Raw genomic sequence first — 15,686 nt, forward strand, 5'->3', positions numbered from 1 at the left:
AGAGTGCAGGTTCATAGCTCCTTGAAAGTGGAGTCACAGGTCGATAGGATAGTGAAGAAGGCATTTGGTATACTTCCCTTTATTGGTCAAGAGTATTGAGTACAGGAGTTGGGAGGTCATGTGCGGCTGTACAGGACATTGGTTGGGCCACTGTTGGAATATTGCATGCAATTCTGGTCTCCTGCCTATCAGAAAGATTTTGTGAAACTTGAAAGGGTTCAGAAAAGAGTTACAAGGGTGTTGTCGGGGTTGGAGGATTTGGGCTATAGGGAGAGGCAAAACAGGCTGCACCTGTTTTCCCTGGAGCGTTGGAGCCTGAGAGGTGACCTTATAAAGTTTTATAAAATCATGAGGGGCATGGATAGGATAAATAGACAAAGTCTTTTCCCTGGGGTGAGTGAGTCCAGAACTAGATGACATAGGTTTAGAGTGAGAGGGGCAACGTTTTTATGCAGAGGGTTGTATGTGAATGGAATAATCTGCCAGAAGAAGTGGTGGAGGCTAGTGCAATTGCAACATTTAAAAGGCATTTGGATGGGTATATGAATCGGAAGAGTTTGGAGGGATATAGGCCGGGTGCTGGCAGTTGGGACTAGATTGGATTGGGATACCTGGTTGGCATGGACGGGTTGGACCAAAGGCTCTGTTTACATGCTGAACATCTCTATGATTCTATGACTCGATAATTTCTTTTAAATTATATTCTCAAGATAGCTCAGCTTTTTAAACAATAGATGTGAAGTCTCTCTGTGTCCCAATGCTATGTCAGACTGACAAACCCTCTGTATAGTTTTGCAAAGTTTTACATGGATTCATGCAGTTTTTGAGCAAAATAAAATGTAATTCTGCAAAAACAAATTCACCCCATAAGCTTTTCTGTTTGTGCATGTGAGTGTGTGCATGTGGGTGTGAGTGCATGTGATAGTGTGTGTGTGTGCATGTATGTGTGTGTAAGCTTGGTTAGGCATGTGTGTGAGTGTGATGGGGTATGTGTGGGAGGGTGTGTGCCAATGTGCGTTTGGGGGGTGTATGTGTGTGCATATGAGAGATAGCTTGTCTATGAGTGTGTGTGTGTGTATGTGTGTGGTGCAGTGGGATCGCCTGTAGTGTGAGATGAACCCAATGTCCTGGTTGAGGGCATTCCCATGGGTACTGAACTTTGTTATCACCTTCTGCTCAGCCACTCTGCGTTGTTCCCTGTCCTGAAGTCCGGCATGGTGACCCAAAGGTCCAAGGCCGAATGACCCTTCTCAATTTTGGTACAGTTCCAAGATGTTAGTGAGGAGGATTCTGCAGGGTATGCCTTTGTAATGATAGCTACCTTGGTCGATGCTGAGTGGTTGGTTTTATTTTATTCTGGTTCAGTTTTTCTACAGTCCTCTGAAAACAACTGAGTGGCTTTGCTTGGCCATTTGTGAAGGCAATTAAAATCAGCCACTTTGCTGTGGGTCTGCAATCACATATAGGCCAAACTAGTCAGACATAGAATCACAGAAAATAGGAGTAGGCCATTTGACCCCTCCAGCCTGCTCCGCCATTCAATATGATTAGAAGATTAGAACTCTTACAGTATGGAAACAGACCATTTGGCCCAACAAGTCCACACTAACCCTCCAAAGAGTAACCCACCCAGACCCTACATTTACGGCACGGTGGTACAGCGGTTAGCACTGCTGCCTCACAGCGCCAGAGACCCGGGTTCAATTCCCGCCTCAGGCGACTGTGTGGAGTTTGCACGTTCTCCCCGTGTCTGCGTGGGTTTCCTCTGGGTGCTCCGGTTTCCTCCCACAGTCCAAAGATGGGCAGGTCAGGTGAATTGGCCACGCTAAATTGCCCGTAGTGTTAGGTAAGGGGTAAATGTAGGGGTATGGGTGGGTTGCGCTTCGGCGGGTCGGTGTGGACTTGTTGGGCCGAAGGGCCTGTTTCCACACTGTAATGTACTGTAATCTAATCTACCCCTGACTAATGCACCTAACACTATGGGCAATTTAGCATGGCCAATTCACCTGACCTGGATTGTGGGAGGAAACCGGAGCACCCGAAGGAAACCCATAGGGAGAATGTGCAAACTCCACACAGACTGTCGCCCGAGGCGGAAATCAAACCTTGGTCCCTGGCACTTTGAGGCAGCAGTGCTAACTACTGAGCCACCATGCCACCCCCGTGGCTGATCATTGTGATTAATATTTTAATCTCACTCTCCCTCTAAATCCCTTGATCCCTTTAAATGCATGAGCTTTAACTACTTCCTTTTTGAAAATGTATGATATTTTGGCCTCAACCGCTTTCAGTGGTCGTGAATTCCACAGGTTCACCACTTTGTGGATGAAGAAATTTTCCTTATCCTTAAACTATGATGCTTGGTCTGGACTCCTCCACCATCAAGAACATCCTTCCTGCACCTAACCGGTCTAATCCTATTAGAATTTTAAAGATTTCTATGCGATCCCCCTCCCTCATTCCTCTAAACTCCAGTGACTATAATCCTAACTGACTCAATCTCTCCTCATATGTCAGCCTTGCCATCCCAGGATTCCATATGGTGAACCTAGCTGCCTTCCCTCTATAGCAAGAACATCCTTCCTCAGATAAGGAGACCAAAACTGCACACAATACACATACAGTTTGTCTTTGTTTACAGCCAACTTCACCTGCACACTTACTTTCACTGAATGGTGTACGAGGACACCCAGGTCTCATTGAACATTCCCCTCTTTCAACTTACAACCATTCAAATTGTAATCTGCCTCCCTATTTTTGATACCAACATGGATAACCTCACATGTATCCATATTATACTACAGCTGCCATGCATTTGCTCACTTATTCAGCCTGTCCAACCACACTAAACATCTCTTACAGCCTCTTCACAGCTCACCATTCCACCAAGCTCTGCAAATTTTGAGCTATTGCATTTAGTTCCCTCATTTAAGTCACTAACATATATTGTGAATAGCAGGGTCCTAGTGCCAAACCTTGTGAAATCCCACTGACCACTGCCTGCCATTCAGAAGAAGATCTATCTTTTCTTACCTTGTTTCCTGTCTGCTCACCAGTTTTCTATCCATCTCAATGCACTAGCCCTAATCCCATGCACTTTAATTTTACACATTCATCTCTATGAGGGACTTTATCAAAACCTTTGAGATTCCAAATAAACCACATCAACTGGCTCCCCTTGATCAAATCTCATAATTAAATTCTCAAAGAATTCCTAAAGATTTGTCAAACATGATTTCCCTTTTATAAATTCATGCAGATGGTGTGTGATTCTACCAGAGTTTTCCAAGTACTCTGCTATAAAATCCTTGATAATAGACTCTCGCATCTTCCCAATTAATGATGTCAGACTCAATGCTCTATAATTCTCTGTTTTCTCTCTCTCTCTCTTTAAATAGTAGGGTTTAATTGGCTACAATGCAATTTGTAGGAACTGTTCCAGAGTCTAAAGAATATTGGAAGATGACCACCACTGCATCCATTATCTCAAGGGCCACTTCCTTAAGCACTCTATGATGTAGATTATCAGGCCCTGAGGATTTATCAGCCTTTAATCTCATTAATGTCTCCAATATCATCTCTCTACTCATAAATTTGCTTCAGTTTCTCCCTCTTAATAACCTTGTCTTCTTCATCACTTCTGGTACATTATTCATGTTCAGAATAGATGCGATTGGAATTGAACACTGTGCAGGCTTCGTTCAACATCTTTATTTTTGATTTTATGTGAGACAGAGATTTTTGATAAAGCAGCTGAAAATTTTATTTTTCCCAAGAAATTGCCTTGACAAATTCTTTCAGCAATATCCTGGGGAGGAAGTGCTTGGCCCTTAACTATCAATACCTTCTTGCTTTGTGCTATGTGCGACTCTGGCCAGTTTTCCTACTGGACATGTTGTTGATAGAAAATGCCTTTATTATATTAATATGCATGAACTGTCATTGGTGGTAAAATGGAATCATTAGACATGGCTTTCAAAGATGTCCGTTATCTTCAAAGAAAGCATCGTCCCACTCTATTTTCCTCTGTTTTCTCCATCATTTCTGGTACATTATTCATGTCCTCCTTTATGAAGACAGAAGTGAAGAATGAATTTAGTTCATCAGCAATTTCTTTGTTCTGGATTATAAATTAAGGATGGTGGATCCAAAGAGGTGCTTTAAGTATATTAAAGGAAAAAGAATAACTAATGAGTGAATAGGGCCCTTCCAGGACCAAAGTGGATGTGTATGTGTAGAACCGCAGGAGGTGGGCAAGATTCTCAATGAATATTTCTCCTCTGAGTTTACCATGGAGAAAGACATGAAGACTTGGGAACTTGGGGAAGTCTGTGGTGGTATCTTGGAGACAGTCCATATACAGTCGAGGAGGTATTGGATGTATTAAGATGCATGAAGGTGGATAAATCTCATCATCCTGACCAGATATATTGAAGAACACTGCAAAAGTCTAAAGATAAAATTGTAGGGGCCCTGGCTGATATTTTTGCATCATCGTTAGCCACAGGTGAGGTCCCAGAAGACTGGAGGGTAGTGAATGTTGTACCATTATTCAAGAAAGGCTGCAAAGAAAAGCCTGGGAGCCAGTAAGCTTAACATCTGCGGTGGGTAAGTTACTTGAGAAGATTCTGAGGGATAAGATTAGATGCATTTTGAAAGACGGGGTTTGATTAGGAGTAGTCAGCATGGCTTTGTGAGTGGTAGATCATGCTTCACAAATTTGTTCGAGGTTTTTGATGAAATAACCAGGAAGGTTGATGAGGGCGGTAGATGTTGTCGATGTGGATTTCCATAAGGCCTTTAATAAGGTTCCATATGGTAGGCAGCTCTATAAGGAGTCCAGGGCGAGCTGGCAAATTGGATACACAATTGACTTGATGATAGGAAGCAGAGGGTAATAGTAGAAGGATGCTTGTCAGAGTGGAGGTCTGTGACTATTGGTGTGTCTCTGGGGTCAGTGGTGGGCCCATTATTATTTGTTATTTATATCAGTGAATGTACCATGCATGACAAGTAAGTTTGTTGATGACACTAAAATAGATGGTATAGTGGACCGTGAGGAAGGTTGTCAGAAACTGCAGCAGGACGTTGATCAGCTGGGGAAGTGGGCTGAGAAGTGGCAAGTGGAGTTTAATAGAGATAAATGTGAGATAAATGCATTTTGGAAAGTCAAACCATGGTAGGAGTTCCATGGTGAATAGTAGGGCCTTAAGGAATGTAATGGAACAGAGGGATCTTGGAGTTCATGTTCACAGTTCTCTGATAGTGGAGTCACAGGTATAGACAGGGAAGTGAAGAAGGCTTTTGACACTGGCCTTCATCAGTCAGGGCTTTGAGTACAGAAGTTGGGAAGTCATGTTGCAGTTATACAGGAAGTTGGTAAGGTTGCACTTGGTGTATTGTGTTCAGTTTTGGTCACCTTGTTATTGGAAGGACTCAAAAAGCGTGACACTGGAAAATGCAGCAATTCAGGCAGCATCTGAGGAGCAGGAGAGTTGATGTTTTGGGCATAAGGCCTTCATCAGGAATGTAGAGGCGGGGTCCCATGGAGGCTGAGAGATAAGTAGGAGTGTGTGGGGCTGGAGGGAAGGTAGTTTGGAAGGTAATAGGTAGATGAAGGTGGGCAGTGATGATGATAGATTAGGGTGGAGGGTGTTCTGGATAGGTGGGAAGGAAGATGGACAGGTAGGATAGTTCAAGAGGGCAGTGCTGAATTGGAAGATTGGATCTGGGATAAGGTGAGGGAAGAGGAGATGAGGAAACTGGTGAAATCAACATTGATGCCATGTGGTTGGAGGGTCCCAAGATGGAAGATGAGGTGTTCTCCCTCCAGGCGTCGGGTGGCTAGGATTTGGCAGTGGAGGAGGCTTGGAACTTGCATGTCCTTGGTGCCTGGAGGAAGAACACCTTATTTCCAGCTCAAGTCCCTGAATGTGATGGCATTAGCTCTCTTGAAGAAAGCACCAGTTACTTCCTTGATGTAACTCCAAGCAGAATATTCATTTACATAGCCAAGTTCTCGAGTGTTTGGCAATATGCGTAAAAAACGTTGAGCTTAACTAACATTGGTTGTCATTGCTATTTCAATTGTATGTGCCTGAAACTTTGTGCAGAATATGAAGCAGTGCAGCTAGTAACCCTCTGCCAAATTTTGCCACAGTTATGGTGTTGCTCATTCAAACTTGGATAGTTGTGTGTGGGTTGATGGAGTAGAGAGTAGCGTCATGAGGATACTGAATAATGTGACTTTTCCCTGACTATTCACAATTGTACCTAGCTGATATTCAGCCAGAAGGAACTGCCTCAGTCAGTTCAAATGTTAGTAATGAATTGATTATAAACTGTTTCTCAGTGATTCTCTGCTGGAGAGGTATTGATTCACAGAAATGTACGATGCAGAAGGAGGTTATTCAACCGTACCTCCACCAAATCGATAGTTAGTGCCAATCTCATGTCTTTTCCCTTGCACACTATTTCTATCTAGATAACTATCCAATTGCCTCTTGAATGCCTCAATTGAATCAGCCTTACCATATTTCCAGGCAGTGCATTCTGTATCCTAACTACTCACTGTATGAAAATGCTTTTTCTCACATCACCTATGCTTCATTTGCACATCACTTTAAATCTCGTTCTTGCTTCTAACTGTCTACTCCATTCGGACCGCTCAGGATTTTGAAAACTTCTATCAACTCTCCAGGGAGGATACACCCAATTTTTTCAATCTATTCTCTTAAATGAAGTTTCTCATTCCTGGATCCATTCTTGTAAATTGCTTCGGCACTCTCTCGAATGGATTCACATTGTTCCTATAACGTGGCATCCAGAACTGTACACAGGGCTCCAGCTGAGGCCTAACAAGTGTCTTGTACAAGTTAAAAAAAACTCTATGATTCCTCTTGGTATAAAAACACTGGACAGATGTTTCATATTTGTGTGATAAATGTTATTATATGGAATTGTTTTGAGTACGAAAATACCTAATACAATGTTTAAATAAGAAATAATCATTAAATTTGATCTTCTTCCCCTGGAATGCAAGGTCCTTTCCATCTTCAGCTTGCTTTCCAAGAGGGTTGAAGTGATTCCTATGGCTTTGGAATAACAACACTAGGCCTGCCATACGAGCTCCCAGGGAAGGACAAGCTTTTGTGTGGGGATTTTGTTTATGTAAAACATGATTGCTTTTTTTTGACATTTCCTTGGAAGTTGCTGTTCTGTTTTGAAATCTTTAAATCAGACAAACTATTACCAAATAAAGAACCAAATGTTGCACTTGTACTCTATGCCTGGATTAATATAGCCAAGAATATTGTATGCTTTATTAACTGCTCTCTCCACCCATCCTGCCGCTTTCAATAATCACCTGTGCACATATATATGTATATATATACAAGTCCCTATGCTCATCTAAGATTGTACCCCCATTTGATTTGATTTATTGTTGTCACATGTACGTAAATACAGTGAAAAGTTTTGTTTTGTGAGCAGTACAGGCAGCTCATAACAAACAAGGACATATTGATCATTGGGTGCTTAGAACAGAGTGAGGTTATGACTGACCAAGAGATGCACAAAAGCAAGGTCAAAATTAGATTTGAAAATTGAGAGGTCTATTCAGCAGCCTAATAACAGTGGGGAAGAAGCTGTTCTTGAACCTTTTGGTGTGTGTGTTCCAGCTTCTGAATCTTCTGCCTGACCAGGGTAGGAGGGTTTCTTTGATGAGATTGGCAGCCCTTCTGCACTAACGAGAAGTGTAGTTGGAGTCCATGGATGGGAGTTTGGCTTTCATTATGGTCTGAGCTGTGCACACAAGTTTCTGTCGTTTCTTATGGTCCTGGACAGAGCAGTTGCCATACCAAGCTGTTATCCATCTAGATAGTATTGTTTCTATGGTGCATGTGCAAACTTTGATGAGGGTTCTTATGGACATGCCAAATTTCCTCAGTCTCCTGAGGAAGAAAAGGTGTTGCTGAGCCTTCTTGACTGTCACATATATCTAGGAGGTCCAGGACAAATTGTTGGTTATCGTCACTCTAGAAACTTGATGCTGTCAACCCTTTCCAACTCAGCTCCACTGATGTAGACGGGGGCGTGTTCTCCTCCTTTTTTCCTGAAATTAATGATCAGTTTGTTTGTTTTGTTGACATTCAGTGAGAGCTTGTTATCATTGCACTGCGACACCAAGCACTTTATCTCCTTCCTGTATTCTGACTCATCATTGTTTGATATCAGGCCTACAACAGTGGTGTCATCAACAAACTTGTAAATGGCATTCATACAAAATTTGGCTACTCAATCGTGAGTATACAGGGTGTACAGTAGGAGGCTGAATACACATCCTTGTGGGGCACTGGTATTGAGGATTATGGTAGTGGAGGTGCAGTTGTCTATCTTCACTGATTGCGGTCTCTGGGTCAGGAAGCTGAGGATCCAGTTGCAGAGGGTGGAGCTGAGACCTGGTTCTTAAGAGTCTTGAGATTAGTTTGGTAGGGATTACAGAAGTGAAGGCAGAGCTGTAGTCGATAAGTACAATGTGGGCATTTTTATTATCCAGATAATATTTTCTATTATCTTTCAGTGCTCATGCATCACCTCTAACATCTCCACATTGAACCTCTTCTGCCATCTACCTGCACACTCGACCAACTTGTCAATGTTGTTTTGGAATTCCACACTGTCCTCCTCTCAGTTTACAATTCTTCGAAGTTTAGGGATATTTGTTAAAAAATGTCCTTGACACCAAGATCAATGTTAATATGTACAAAGCAAGGGTCTCAATGCTGACCCCTTGGGGAACTCTACTACAAACCTTCCTCCAGCTCAAACAATATCTATTGACCGTTATGCTCTATTTCCCATCACTCAGTCAGTTTTGTATGCATGTTGCCATTCTCCCTTCAATACTGTGACCTACAACTTTCCACACAAGTCTGAAGCAAGACATTGTATCAAATATCGTGTCAAAAGTGTTACCCTCATCAACATTTTGCGTTGCCTCTTCAAAAAACTCCAGCAAGTTAGTAAAACAAGAATTCTCCTTCAGAAATCCATGCTAATTCTTCCTAATCTTTTCCCATGATTCTATCCTGAATAATTGTTTCCAAAGCTTTCCTATTACTGAAGTTAAATGAACTGGCCTGTAATTGCTGGTATTATCCTTGCAATCTTTTTTGAACAAGGCCGTAATGTTTGCAATTCTTGAGTCTTCTGGCACCTCCCCAGAGTCCAGGGAAGACTGAAGTATTATAACCTGTGCCTGTGCAATTTCTACCATCACTTCCTTAAAAATCCTTGGATGCAACTCAGCTAGTCTCAGTGCCTTGTTAACTTTAAGTGCCATCAATCTATCCACAGCTTTTCCTTACTAATTTTGAACCCTTCTCAGGATAGGGTTTCCTCCTCCGTCACCACCTTCTTTTTTGTAAAAACAGTTACAAAATATTAACACCTCAGCCAGGCCCCCTGCCTCCATCCCTGTTTTGGTCTCTGATCAGCTCTACTTCTTTATCCACTCTCTTACTGTTTATATACCAATAGATGACTTCGGGATTTCCATTTATGTTCGATGGTAGTCTTTTCTCATTGTTCCTCTTTGTGTTTACTATTTGCTTTTTCACTTCCCCCAAACCTCTCGTATTCCAGTTGACTCTCAATTGTGTTTTCTGCCTGACACCTGTAATAAGCATACCTTCTCTTTCTGCCTCTTCTTTGATCATCCAGGGAACTCTGGATTTGTTTGTCCCAGCTTTTACATTAGAAAGAATACACTTCACCAGTACCCAAACCAGTTGTTCTTTGAAGGTGGCCCATTGTTCAGTTACTAATCCTCTTTCAATTAATACTGCTCAGCTCTGTTCTAGCCCTTCTGTTCATGTCGGAATTAATGACAGCAGGAATGCACCTCATGTTGCAGAAAGATTCGAATATGGTCGAACAAACAGGCAAGCAATAATTATCTTGATACTAACTTCATCATTGAGACTGACCCTTCAATATAGTGGGGCTGCAATGCTACACAATCAAAGGTACACCTTTCATTGGGATATTAAAACTCTGAGCTGAAAACATTAAGGACTAAAAATTGGTATGCATGGTGTATCACAGGCACAGAGTCCAAAATTTGCGATATGCCCATACCGGTTGCAGTGGATCTAGTCAGAACGTACATTTGTGGTTCACCTCATTTACCTGATTGAAGTATTGAGCTGATGCATCTTGCACCATTGGCAGCCATTACAACCAGCAATGATATTTGTGTGTGCAACAGCAAGTAGGTACATGTAGCCTTCCATTCCTGAAGACTGTCTCTTTTTAATGGAAACTGAATTGGAGGAGCACAGGACACAGCTGTTGACTCCCAATACTGCAAATGGAAACAAAGAGAATGGAAGATCAGGTAGAGAAAGGATCCTAGAGGCCTTAATAGTGGAAGGGGTAGGGCAGGAGTGATGTTGTGATTCTACAGTAGGGCAGAACAACCCAGTGACAACTCTGGCGGGAGAGGGCAGATGGAGGTCAATCTCTGGCATCTGGCTCCAAGAGACTGACAGCAGTTCCATAATAAGGCTAGTGACCTCACATGGGTGGTAAAGGCAGAGTCAATGCATCTTACGTGACATCTTTTCTAACTACCCACCAACCTCTCATATTTCTCAATGAATTGTATCCTGATTCCTCACCTAGCAGCATTCAGAATCATTATTCAGCATTCAGATAGCCTGTCTCATCCTCAAACACTTAGTCATGCTGCCAGGCTCCAGTTCGCATCTCATTGATTCCATAAAGCTTCAGTTGTTTAGATATGGCAGGCACATTAGCCAGACATAGATAAATAGCACATTCTTATTTCTTTTGCAGGAAAAGGTATTACAGAAGAGAAGGGGCAGAACAGATATGACAAAGAACAAAGGCATTTGCAACTCCTAAGCCCAATGGAGAATATGACTGTCTGTATTACAGGGCTGGCTGTGACATCTGACATTGCTGAGGCTGATGGTATGTTGCTGTCTTGTGTTTTCTCAACTTCTAACCCACCATCATCCTATTGCCTGGCATGATGAGCAAGCTGCCGAGAGAGCTCTTGTTTATACTCCACCTCTCTTTACTCTTGCCAATGTTTCGCTTTCTGATTTCAGACACATCAAGAATTGCCATCTGGCCACCTGCAGGACCTCAAAGAGAAGGAGAGTGAGCAACAGTGCAGCACTGATAAAGAGGCTCAGTAATTTACTGTGACACACTAAGCCACCAGCTCAGATATTGGGATTAGCACTTAACTAAAGGCTAGTAGAAATTTGGCATCAGCACATGGCAAGGAACTGGGTATGAGAGGCCACAGCCAGGCCAGGTTCAAAACACAATACTGTTTTGGATGCTGGAAACCTGAAATAAAACCAGAAACTGCTGGAAATGGTCAGCAATCTGATAGCATCTGTGGAGAGAGAAACTGAGTGAAGACCTTTCATCTTCATAGCAATTGTAACGAGGTTAGCCAGGGGAACATCATACATTATAACGTCCCTGATGTGGGCTCTTAATCTTGTCCAATCAAGGAGCCCTGGCTGACAGATATAAACAGGTGCGCCAGAGGTTCTGTTCACTCAGAGCTGGCTCTAAGCGAGCTAGATCAGTGTCAAGGACTTCCCATGTGTAAATAAAGGGTGACTTGGTGATGGGATACGAGCCATTATGAAATTATTTCAATCATGGTAAAGGGTGGTTTATTTTCCAGCTCACTAACAAGTGATGTCCCAGATGAATACTGCTGTTAGGTCTCAGTAAGAATATGAAGAGGACAATATTGATGCATACTTAGATGCTGGCGTCACCAACTGCTGAACCAGATAGCCAGTTGTAATCCAGCTCCAGTGTGGCAGAGGAGTTAGTACAGAATTTCCCTTGTCCACAGCCTCTGCTTCCACTTCATCTCATGCTGCAGACCAGAGACATTCCAAATGCAAACTTTAGATATGTGACAGCCTCTGGAGGGGGAGGTATGTAAATCCTCTGACATCTCTGTCTGGATGCAGCAACAACTCAGGAACTCACCTCCAACACTTCTCAAAAAAATCCAGAGATTACAAAAACAAAGACTATTCAGAATTACCTTAAATATAAATTGGATGCATTGTGCTGGACTCCTCTTTTGTCACTTAATGCTTGATCTTAAGTGAATTACAGTGACCCCTTCAATGGACTTGCCATTGTCCACATTTGGTCATTAGGTGTCATATCAGAGAGTAGGGTGGTGCAACATCATGATGAAACCTGACTGTCTCTACTCAAGAGGACATGGGTGTGAGCACTTTCTCAAGATGGTGCAGCATGTAGCTGCTGCAGAAGCAGCCGAACCCAGAAAAGTTCCATAGTGCGCCCTCCAGAGAATCTACATGTCCTTCACATCTGTCCTGTCCTCTCAGGAGGTAGTACTCTGGCAAGAACAGAAGTGTTCTCTTGCAGTGCTGTACAGTGCTCAGTTTTTCAACAAACATCATCAAAAATGAAATGATTGGCCATTTATATGTTGATGTTTGAGGCACCTTGTTGTGTACAAACTGGTTTCTGCAGTTTCCGACATGGTAACAGTGGCTGAAGGTATTTCATTGTCTGTGAAGCGCTTATAGTGTTTGGAAATTATGAAATATTTTATATTAATGCAAGTTCTATTTTTCTTTCTAAACATGACTCAATGTCTACAATGTGCAGTTTTATACACTCCGAACATCGCCAACAATGTGAATAGCATTTATTTAAAAGTTCTTCCCATGCAACATCTACTTGAACTATTGCCTTCATGCCAGCAATAATTTATAAAATTGTACAAACCTCAAAAGAGCAAGGAGTCATACAACTGGTAGCTTAATCAGTTTTCACTCATGTCATGGAGACTTGCCCACCAGGAATGCAGACACATCCTTTCCTTGACTTTTCAAGCCAGGAATTCAAACGTAAATCTACTCCTGATCTGTGCTTTTTTTGCTGTCTAAATGCAGAGAGTTTGCACCATATTTCATGTAATAAAATCACAATAACTCAAATGGCAGGGGGCCTGTCCACAAGCCTTGAGACAGTGCAAGGAAGCTACAGTGTAACCCAATTTGAAAATATTGCAGTAAATATGTGAAAAATGTCTTCCATCTTTTAATTTGTTCACATCTTACAATGGCCTGACCACGTAATAAAGCATCTCGAAAAACATTGGGAGTTGGGTCTGGAAAACCTCAGTAACCTTTTTTCTGCTTAGTGTGCGGTCCCCTGGTGCGTACAATACAGTCTGCTACACCGTCAATTCAACGTTTTCCTGTTGCAGTGTGAAATTCCAGAGCATCTCTGAATACTTTGCAGCTTCAGCCATGGAAAAAAAGGAGGGGGAGCAGAAGGATATTCATTAGACTTTTCAAGGTCGCCAGAGTATTAATCTTTCCCTTCTTACATTAATACGCTTTGTCCAATTTTCTGATCCATGTCTCAAAATGTTTGGAACTTAGAAGAGTAAGAGATAACTTGATTTAAACATAAAATCCATTAGACCATAATAAATAGGAAGAGGAGTAGGCCATTTGGCCCCTCAAGCCAAACCACCTCATGAATGATCTGACATTCCTCATGTGCATTTTCCTGCCATAATCTTTGATTCTCCTATTGAATCCTGAGGGCCTTGGCCAGGTAGATGTAAAGAATGTGTTTCCTCTGACAGGTGAATCTAGAATTAGGAGTCACTGCCAAAATCAGGGCTGCCCATTTAAAACTGAATAGGTAATTCCTTTTCTCTTGGAGGGTCATGAGACTTTGAAGTTTCTTCCTGAAAAAAGCGCTTGAAGCAGAGGCCATGAATAGTTTTAAAGCATAGGTTGATACAATCTTCATAAACAAGGGATTGAAAGGTTATCTGGAGTTGGCGGGAAAGTGGTTGAGGTTATGAGGAGAAAGTGAGTACTGTAGATGCTAGAGATCAGAGTTAAAGAGTGTGGTGTTGGAAAAGCACAACCGATCAGGCAGCATCTGAGGAACAGGAGAATCGATGTTTCGAGCATAAGCTGTTCATCAGGAAGATCATCTGCCATGATCTTATTGATTGATGGAACATGCTTGAGAGGCCGAATGGCCTAATTTTGCTCCTGATTGTTTGTATACTCCTATGGCTTTGTAGACCTCATACAGTCTGAGTAGTATTTTAACATTCACAAAGCAATATGGCTTCTTGTACTTTCCTATCACAAAAAGTGGCAGCGTTTCAGTGGCATACATGCTGATGCAGACCTCAGTGACTTTCCACCGTTGCAATGTGTTCTACTAGAACAATCCAGTTTCATAAAAAATTTCTCTTGATACAGACTTGATAGGACACAGGTGGGACTATTTTGCAGTCCATCATCCATCTTTGCTGTCGCAACTGCCACACCCTTACTGCTTACAGTGCAGATGTCATGCCTTCTCATGAATTGATCCAGCCATCTTTTATAGCAAGCTTACCCATGATTCTATTCTCCAGAATGGGCTGACTCAGCTCTGCTTGTTTGGCACAGCATTATGACAAATGTTCACAAACTGCTGGAATACCAATTCCAAAACTTCAGCTGTTCTTGGTCATCCTTCTGTTGAGTCTCTATTTTTGTCACGGGAACAGCAGCACAAATTCACCCCAACCAAAGTTTCAAGGTACCTGAACTTGAGTATTCATGTACCATTTCATAGAATCATAGAAAATGGAAACAGGCCATTTGGCCCATCAAGTCCACAGTGATCCTCTTAAGAACATCCCACACTACCCTATCCTTGTAACCCTGCATTCCCCATGATAAATCCTCCTAACCTACACATCCCTGTGTCACTATGGGCAATTTAGCATTGCCAATCCAGCTAACCTGCACATCATTGGATTGTGGGAGTAAACCGAGCACTTGGAGGAAACCCATGCAGACAACAGGGAGAATATACAAACTCCAGACAGTTTCCCAAGGGTGGAATCAAAGCTGGGTCCCTGGTGCTATGAGGCTGCAGTGCTAACCACTGAGCTGCCCCTAACCTAAACTGGTTCTATCATGATGGAAGGAATTATACAAAGCTTGTCACATTGATGATAGAGTTCTGTGTTCTAGATTTCTGAGTCTCATATCATATAAAAAGTATATCCATTCCCACTCGATTTGATGACCTATGGCAATGTAGGATGCCCATTCTGATAGAATTCCCAGCCCGACCTCAAATTTACCAACACCTTCCACCCCGACCTCAAATTTACCTAGACCATGTCAGACTCCTCCCTCCCCTTCCTAGACCTTTCCATTTCTATCTCGGGTGACCGAATCAACACGGACATTTACTATAAACCGACTGACTCCGACAGCTACCTAGACTACACCTCCTCCCACCCTGCCCCTGTAAAAACACCATCCCATATTCCCAATTCCTTCGTCTCCGCCACATCTGCTCCCAGGAGGACCAGTTCCAATATCGTACAACCCAGATGGCCTCCTTCTTCAAAAACCGCAATATCACCGCAGACGTGGTTGACGATGCTCTCCACTGCATCTCCTCCACTTCCCGCTCCTCCGCCCTTGAGCCCCGCCCCTCCAATCCCCACCAGGACAGAACCTCACTGGTTCTCACCTACCACCCCACCAACCTCCATATACATCGTATCATCCATCGTCATTTCCGCCACCTCCAAACGGACCCCAACA

The sequence above is a fragment of the Chiloscyllium plagiosum genome, chromosome 3 (genome assembly GCF_004010195.1).
Source record: "Chiloscyllium plagiosum isolate BGI_BamShark_2017 chromosome 3, ASM401019v2, whole genome shotgun sequence".
In the NCBI taxonomy this organism is placed as follows: domain Eukaryota; kingdom Metazoa; phylum Chordata; class Chondrichthyes; order Orectolobiformes; family Hemiscylliidae; genus Chiloscyllium; species Chiloscyllium plagiosum.